Genomic DNA, 7,641 nt, shown 5'->3' on the forward strand with positions numbered 1-7,641 from the left:
CGCCGTCAGTGGACGGGTGGATGAACCTCGCCATGGAGGCCTTACCCTCAGCGGCGATCGAGCCAAACATCAACCTTACCTTGCACGAGCGCCGTGTTGATAAACTGTCGGATCCCTCTCCGGCCACGGACTCTGAACCGCCCGCGCCCGTTCCTATCGAATCCGATTGGGCGCCAATCATGGAGTTTACCTTCGCGGATATTTTTCAGCACTCGCCCTTTGGCGACATACTAAACTCATTAAGGTCTCTCTCCTTGTCAGGAGGATCCTGGCCGAACTATGTCCGGTAGGACTGGGATGCGGACGACGAAGAAATTCGCGGCCCATCCACAACCCACTTGGTAGCCACTATCGATGACTTAACCGACATGCTCGACTTCAACTCCGAAGACATCAACGGTATGGACGACGATGCAGGAGAAGAAGAGGAAGCACTGCCCACAGGGCGCTGGACAGCCACCTCATCATACGATATATACATGGTGGATACACCCATAGAAGGCAATGGCGATGAGATAGCGGAGGATGACCCCTCCAAGAAGCAACCCAAGCGCCGACGTCAGCGGCGCCGCTCTAACTCCCGCCAAAGCAAAAGTGGTGATACCGGCACAGGAGATAATAACACTCCGGATAGTGCCGAAGACAACAACAATCCCCTCCAGCAAGATTTAGAGCAGGAGGATGGAGGAGCCAGCCCTCCTGAGAGAGCGACAGATGGAGAGACGGAGGATGATAATTACATGCCCCCCTCCGAAGACGAGGAAAGCCTCAGCGACGACGAATACGTTGTGCCAGAGGATCCCGTCGAACAAGAGCGCTTCAAACGCCGGCTTATAGCCACGGCAAATAGCCTTAAGAAAAAGCAGCAGCAGCTTCAAGCTGATCAGGATCTGCTAGCTGACAGATGGACTGAAGTCCTTGCGGCCGAGGAATATAAACTCGAGCGCCCCTCCAAGAGTTACCCTAAGTGCAAGTTGCTACCTCGACTGGAGGAAGAAGCGTATGATGCGGCTGATCGGCCACCTCGTGGCCACAATAGAGAGGCATTGCAGCCAAAAACTCAGCCTGCACCCCGACGCCATTCAAATAAAAAGGCATGGGGAGATACACCAGACCTGCGAGACATATTGGAGGACAAAGCAAAGCATGAAAGATCAATCTACGGATCACGGGGGCGTGCCACTACGCGAGACGATAAACGTCACGCCGGATACAGTAAAAGTAAATCCGGCCGGGCCGAACACAGCGGGCAAGACCCATTCGAGTTGCGTCGCAATATAGCCCAATACAGAGGCGCCGCACACCCCTTATGCTTCACAGACGAAGTAATGGATCATCAAATCCCAGAAGGTTTCAAACCTGTAAATATTGAATCATACGACGGCACAATAGATCCCGCAGTACGGATCGAGGATTTCCTCCTCCACATCCACATGGCCCGCGGTGATGACTTACACGCCATTAAATACCTCCCACTAAAGCTCAAGGGACCAGCGTGGCATTGGCTTAATAGCTTGCCAGCAGAGTCCATCAGCTGTTGGGAAGATCTGGAAGCCGCATTCCTCGACAACTTTCAGGGCACTTATGTGCGGCCACCAGATGCCGATGACTTGATCCACATAATTCAGCAGCCAGAAGAATCGGCCAGGCAATTCTGGACTCGGTTCCTAACAAAGAAAAATCAAATCGTCGACTGTCCAGATGCAGAGGCCCTAGCGGCTTTCAAACACAACATCCGCGACGAATGGCTAGCCCGGCACCTTGGTCAGGAAAAGCCGAAATCTATGGCAGCCCTCACGACACTCATGACCCACTTTTGTGCGGGAGAAGACAGCTGGCTGGCTCGTAGTAATAACATATCAAAGAACCATGGTACTTCGGATACCAAGGACGGCAATAGCAAGTCACGTCGCAACAAACATAAGCGCCGCATTAACAGCAATAATAACGAGGATACGGCAGTCAATGCCGGATTCAAAGGCTCTAAACCTAGTCAGTGGAAAAAGCCATTCAAACAAAGTACGCCGGGTCCATCCAGCTTGGACTGTATACTCGATCGCTCGTGTCAAATACATGGCACCCCAGAAGAACCAGCCAATCACACCAATAGGGATTGTTGGGTGTTCAAGCAGGCCGGCAAGTTAATTGCCGAAAACAAGGACAAGGGGCCACATAGCGAGGACGAGGAGGAGCCCCGGCAGCCACATACCGGAGGACAGAAGAGGTTTCCCCCCACAAGTGCGGACGGTGAACATGATATACGCAACCCACATCCCCAAGAGGGAGCGGATGCGTGCGTTCAGGGACGTATATGCGTTGGAGCCAGTCGCCCCAAAGTTCAACCCATGGTCCTCCTATCCGATCACTTTCGGTCGTAGGGATCATCCCACTAGTATCCATCATGGCGGATTCGCCGCATTGGTTCTGGACCCAATCATTGACGGATTTCACCTCACTCGAGTCCTTATGGATGGCGGCAGCAGCCTGAACCTGCTTTATCAGGACACAGTGCACAAAATGGGTATAGACCCCTCAAGGATCAAACCCACAAAAACGACCTTTAAGGGCGTCATTCCAGGCGTAGAGGCCCATTGCACAGGCTCAATTACACTAGAAGTGGTCTTCGGATCCCCGGATAACTTCGGAAACGAAGAGTTAATCTTTGATATAGTCCCGTTCCACAGGGTTATCATGCACTGCTCGGGCGAACCGCATTTGCGAGATTCAATGCGGTACCGCATTATGCATACCTCAAGCTCAAGATGCCAGGACCTCGTGGGGTTATTACAGTCAATGGAAACACAGAGCGCTCTCTCCGAACAGAGGATCACACTGCGGCCCTCGCAGCAGAAGCGCAAAACAGCCTGTCAAGGCAATCCACCAGTTCGGCGTTTCAAGACCCGGACACCTTCAAGCACGCTCGGAGCAATCGGCAAATAGACCGCCTGGCACGATCTGAGCTCGTGTAGCAATGCGGCCCCCACCCCAGTCCCAGCCAAACGGCGAAATTCGTGCCACGCGTACATAATTACGTATTAAAAATACCATGGGCACAGGTAGGGAGGGGGGAACAACTGCGGCACGTCCCAAGACGTGGCTTAAACCGCACTAGGGGCTTCCCGTTTGGTTATTTTTCTCTTTTCAGGACCTTAATCTCTAGAAACCCTGTCTGGCAGCACTATTGCCGAACACATGATGCAGCAACCAAGGATGCAGAAAGCTACGTCACACCACGGAATTCCCAGGTGGATTACAATAATGAGCGAAATATTTGATTTAGTACTATTCCCCAGCTTGCCCTTGGAAGGGACATAGTCCCACTCTTTGCTTGTCGCACTATCTGTATCATTCTGCTTTAACGCACCTTTTTGAATAAACAATGCATAACATCACGACTATTATTGCATTCTTGTTATATATATATATGTGTGTGTGTGTCCATTAACGACGCCTTGCAACCGTACACTTTGGTACGGCTAATACACCAGGGGCTTACGTACCCCACAATATGGTGTGAAAAGTCCGAACACTTTCACAAGTGCGGCACCCCGAACTTATAGCATTATATGCATCAGCTCTGAATCATGTCTTTGGTCAAATGTTGGGTTTGCCCGGCTCCTATGCTTTGGTACCTTACGTTCCACTCTATCGGCTAAGGTAGCGCTAGGAGAACTACTGCGATTGTGCCCCGGTTCTGCCGGGCTTAGAACCTCAGTAGAGAAAGCTAAAACTGACTGTCATGATAAGGCGAGAGACTGGTCGCTGTTCGGAGAGGTTTTTGAGTCCCTAAAGACTTATGCCGCTTAGGGCGAGGGGCCAGCCCTGTCCGGCTTAAAGGCGTGTATCGCGCCCCGAATTCGGCCATCCAAATACCAGGGTCTTCGCCAAAATTTAAAATTATAGGATTCTATGGCTAAGTGGGAGTGATAAAGCATTATTAGTCCGGTTGCCTTGTTCGTTGTGCTGAGCACCTCCCTCGAAGGACCCAAACATGGGAACAAGAGTGCTCAGGTTTATCCTGAACACCCCAGCACTCGTGGCATGGGGGTAGAAGCCGAGGACTAGCCATCTCTCAGATTGGATAAACGGCCAAACAGAAGGTAATATTTTAAATTCACATAAGCGTTGCATAGCGCATATGAAACAAGTTTTCATCATACAGGATCACACGAGCAAGTTTACTCAAATATTACATCCTTGGAACATTCGTCCGCTACAAGACGGGCACCCTTCAGGACACCCTCATAATAAATTTCGGGGGTGCGATGCTCCTTGCCCTGTGGTGGCCCTTCCTTGATCAGCTTCATAGTGTCTAGCTTGGCCCACTGCACCTTCACACGGGCGAAAGCCCGGCGTGCACCTTCAATGCAGACGGACCGCTTGACGACCTCCAGCCGTGGGCAGGCATCCACAAGCCGCCTCACCAGGCCGAAGTAGCTGTTCGGAAGGGCGTCGCCAGGCCACAACCGGACTATAAGGCCCTTCATGGCCTGTTCGGCCGCCTTGTGCAGCTCGACCAGCTGCTTTAGCTGGTCGCTCAGAGGCATCGGGTGTTCGGTCTCAGTATACTGAGACCAGAGCAGCTTCTCCATTGAGCTTCCCTCCTCGGCCTGGTAAAACTGTGCGGCATCCGACACGCTGCGGGGCAAATCTGTGAATACTCCTGGAGAGCTCCGAATTCGGGTAAGTAATCGGTAATTTATTTTTACATGTTTGCTTTGCATATAGAATGCCTTACCCGCTGCATTTTCTTCATCGCATCAATCTCTTGGAGGGCCTTTTGTGCTTCGGCCTTGGCACTTTTTGCGATCTCGAGGGCCGCGGCAAGCTCAGACTCTCGCGTGTTCGAGTCAAGCTCCAACGCCTCGTGATTCGTCACGAGAGCCTGGAGCTCTTGCTGCACCTCGCCCACACGAGCCTCTTGTTTTTCCCGCTCGGTGCGCTCCTTGGCCGCTTTATCTTCGGCTTGGTTAGTGCTTGCTTCAGGGTTGCCACCTCGGTCGTGGCCCTTGGCAAATATACGATGATCCTGTCATTTTGCAATCGCGTCTTCTTTTATATATACACATATCTATAGACAGGGTATTACTTACCCTTGTTCTCCTCGAGCTGCCTCTTGGCAAGGCCGAGCTCTTTCTTGGACCCCTCGAGGTCCTGCTTCAGTACGGCGACCTCCGCAGACAGTGCGGCGGAGGCCAGCAGCGAGGCCTGCATACGCATGTTGACATACTTATATTAGACTCCTGCGATATTATTTGATCCTCTTTTTGGCTTTTCTTTGTGAACACCGAACAAAGCATTAGGGGCTACTGTCTATGCGGTAATATTTTTCCTATATTTTAAAACACTTACCTCAAAGCATGTTAGAAGGTTGGCACAGGCTTCAGTCAATCCGCTCTTGGCGGACTGAACCTTCTGGACCACCGCACTCATAGTAGTACGGTGCTCCTCATCGATGGAAGCGATGCGAAGCGCTTCCAGCAGATTGTCCGGTGCCTCTGGATGGACAGAGGTCACCGGCATAGGCGTCTTGCCCCTCTTAGAAGGAGGCCGCCTGCCCGAGCCCGGAACCACTGGAGGTTCCGGCGCGGTGTCAGGCTGAGGGCCGAACTCGGAGCTCTCAGGGGCCTTGTCCCCTCGGCTTCCGGAGTCCGGGAGGCCGCCTTGAGGCGCCTCCGGGACTGTCTCCCCTCGACCCGGTGCCTCGTGAGATAGCACCTCGGCGTCGTCCACAGGATATGGGGAGGTGGCGGTCGGAACTAGATCGCTATCCATGTCCGACGAGCCCAGGGAGCCGTCCGATGATACCCTCGATATTGGCTCTCTTCGAGTTCTCAATGAACCGGTGGCGGTCGGGACATGGATCGCTATCCATTCCGTACTGTAAGCCAGGAGTCCGGTCCTTCACAGAATGCTGAGCAAGCCATCTATAAGATTGGCTCTCCCAAGTTGAAGTTGTAACACTGTAAGAAATGGGAAAATATACTTTGTACTAGTTCTGTTCAAGTTGAAATATTGTTCATTTGTGTGACTGTGAGAAATGTGAGAATTGGAAGTTGATGAGTTGCGTTTGATAAAAAGAATACAAGAGACCATGCGTAAAAAAAATTAAAAAATATAATACTTCTTAAAAAGCGATGTGGCCACTGCCAGGAAAAATCTGACAATTGGGACCCATCTAAAAACTGGACCACAAAAAACCCTCGAAAATAAAAATGAAATGGACCGCAAAAGGCCATGCCTAGAAAATAAAAAGGCCAAATTGTTGGGCCAGGCCCATGTAGCTAGAGAAAATATATAGATAAAAAGGCCGAATTGTTGGGCTAGGCCCATGTAGAAAACGAATTGGACCGGGCTGAATCTTGTGCCACATCAGCTTGCCACGCTGGATGCCTACGTGGCCTGGGAGGTTGCTAGTGACCAAAACGCCACAGTAGATATTTTGGTCATAAACGTCTTCGACCATTCCAGAAGAAAGGTCGCTATAGTCAGTTTATGACCGCCAGCTTTTGACCTTCTGTTTTTGGTCACAAAAAGGTCGCAAATGAAAAACCATGACCTTTCAGTGACCAATAGTGGTGGTCACAAGTTGACATATTTCTTGTAGTGCACCTTGGTCCGGGGATGGGTGTTTCCGGTTGGAGCCGAGGGGGTAGCTCCCCTAGTTTGCGCGCGTTATAAATTTTGTGATCCCATGCTAGTCGAGGTTGTAGCCTCCCCACTTAGAGTTTCGCTTAACGGGTGTCGTGGGTGATTCCAGACACCGGTAAGTTAGGCTGGTGTGTGCGGTCAGGTGTGTTTTCAATTAAAAGACCGTAGACGGAATTAGCCCCGATGGACTAAAGGAATCCGTTACTCGTGGGTAAAGAGTACACCCTCTGCAGAGATTATATCTAATTCGAATAGCCGTGTCCATGGTTAAGGACTATCTGGATGGGTCAAGTGTCGGTCTTAGTGTCGGTCTTCGGAGGAAAAATTGCTAAACCAGAACATTGATCATGACTTGGGACATATGATGATTATGATTATTATTACTATAGCCTAACCATTGGTATTATTTGAATTATTGAGTATTCCTGGGACGGTTCTACCTCCTGGATATTCACTGTGATTATTCTCTTATAAGCCCTTTATGTGGTGTCGCTCAGACGCCCGACTGAGGCATGCTTGCTATTTAATTATTTATAAGCCCTTTATGTGGTGTCGCTCAGACGCCCAACTGTGGCATGCTTGCTATTTAAATTACTTATAAGCCCCTTATATGGTGTCGCTCAGACGCCCAACTGTGGCATGCTTGTTATTTAAATTACTTATAAGCCCTTTATGTGGTGTCGCACAGACGCCCGACTGTGGCATGCTTGTTATTTATTTTATTTGTAAGCCCTTTTTGTGGTGTCGCTCAGACGCCCGACTGAGGCATGCTTTATATTATTATCCTTTCGAGGCGTCGCTTCAGACAACCGACCGGTGCATCCTAATTCTACTCTTTGATTGCAGATTCATGTTTGACATGAATAACCTGCTTGCGTGCATCATGGATTTTTATTTCGTGACTGGCATTGTGATCATCGAATATTTCAGAGCATGACTATCATTTGTTATATTATACCTGTGTTCGTAATGTTTGCGAGTACATTCAAA

Source organism: Triticum urartu, chromosome 4, assembly GCF_003073215.2.
Source record: "Triticum urartu cultivar G1812 chromosome 4, Tu2.1, whole genome shotgun sequence".
Lineage (NCBI taxonomy): Eukaryota > Viridiplantae > Streptophyta > Magnoliopsida > Poales > Poaceae > Triticum > Triticum urartu.